This window comes from Belonocnema kinseyi, chromosome 9 (assembly GCF_010883055.1).
Source record: "Belonocnema kinseyi isolate 2016_QV_RU_SX_M_011 chromosome 9, B_treatae_v1, whole genome shotgun sequence".
Taxonomy (NCBI): domain Eukaryota; kingdom Metazoa; phylum Arthropoda; class Insecta; order Hymenoptera; family Cynipidae; genus Belonocnema; species Belonocnema kinseyi.
Window position 1 is genome coordinate 16,481,445 of NC_046665.1, and position 1,756 is coordinate 16,483,200.

The 1,756-nt window shown below is 39.2% G+C and overlaps 1 protein-coding gene across 4 annotated transcripts in view; it reads right to left on the bottom strand.

The window, feature by feature from the left end:
- The window catches only part of LOC117179514 (vesicle transport protein USE1), a 108,951-nt gene that overhangs the window by 12,131 nt on the left and 95,064 nt on the right, over positions 1–1,756 (bottom strand). The gene's annotated exons all lie outside the window — the stretch shown is intronic.

Here is a 1,756-nt window from a genome sequence, read left to right on the forward strand (position 1 = left end):
GTTAATTCCTTCGGGACCACCCCTGGACAATTGTCCGCGACTGCCTATTTATTTTTGTAACCATATTCAGCAGAAACCCTTGGTACAGGGACCCTCTATACGTAACCCGAGGACGCGTTCGGTTTTTATTCCTCTAGAATCAAACCGAAGGGCTATGACAAAGCCTCCGAACGCGTCCTCGTGTTTCGGATAGAGGGTCCCTGTACTAATTTGGTTACAAAAATAAATCGGCAGTCGCGAACAATTGTCCAGGGGTGGTCCCGAGGAATAAACCCCCAAACGGAGGTATGAAAACCGTGCCGAAAGCTGAATGGCACCTGAGTGAGGTGTCTAGAACGGTGACTCTGGGGTACCGGGTGCCCTCTCAGAGTACGCAGCCTTATCCTTGCATGCGGGGCTCTACAAGGATGGACGAATCCCTTTCCCTAGCTTCTCGTAGAAACAACAATGACAACACTAAACATTGTTGTAGTAACTGCGGTTCAAAACAACAGAACGCGCAGGGCTCTCGACAATAGGTCGGCCAACGATGCCGACCACTCTAGAGCTGGGGGAGCCAATGAAAATGGATTCAGTACAATGGATCGGCGGAATCTCTGATTTTTGGGCTTCTCGAAAATACCCTCTTCAATTATTTGGCTCCAACCCTTAACGTCTGAAATCAAGCCATCTCCACCACGTAGATATAACTATGTTAAAAAATAATCTTTTTTAGAATTTTTAAGTATCAATGAATTCTGAATTTTAGGCACCTTTAAAATACCCTTTCTGATTTTTTGGCTCCAACCCTTAACATCTAAAATCAACCCCTCTCTACACCGTAGATATGAAATTGTAAAGAAAATAATCTTCTAAGAATTTTCTAGTGTCAATGAAGTCTCTGATTTTTGGGCTCTCTAAAAATATCCTTTCCGATTTCTTGGCTCAACCCTTAACGTGTAAAGTCAACCCCTCTCTACCACGTAGATATGAAATTGTAAAAAAAATAATCTTAATGAATATTTTACTAGTGTCAATAGATTCTCTGAATTGTAGGCTCTTCAAAAATACCCTTTTCGATTTTTGGGAACCAATCCTTGAGGTCTAAAGCAACCCCTCTCTACCACGTAGATATAACTTTGTCGAAAAATAATCTTTTTTAAAATGTTTTAGTGTCAATGGAGTCTGAATTTCAGGATCCTCAAAAATACCGTTTCCGATTTTTTGCTTCAACCCTTAAAGTCTAAATTCAACCCCTCTCTACCACGTACATATGCAATTGTAAAAAAATAATCGTTTTGAGAATTTTCCAGTATAAATGGAGTCTCTAATTTTTGGGCTCCACGAAAAGACCCTCTCCAATTTTTTGGCTCCAACCCTTAACGTCTAAAATGAACCCCTCTCTACCACGTAAATATGAAATTGTAAAAAAATAATCTTTTTAAGAATTTTCCAGTGTTTAACCATACGGTTAAAGACTAAAAAAAAAAAGGTAGTCAACACCTCAGGAGACCGTCCTCTATTGATCCCATTTAACAAAATCTCCTTATCTCGCCGACCCAATAAACACCGTTTAATATCTGAATGTGACCCAATGAACACCGTTAAATCTCTATAAAATTCAGCCTAAAAAAACACTCGTTTATTATCATTTTTTGACTTTTGAAAACCTGAATTTGATTGGAGTTCTTGTGTTATTCATGCTAAATAAGTTTCACTGCTCTACATTTTTTTTACATGTGATTTAGATGCTTTCAATTTGACGACCTCAAACACC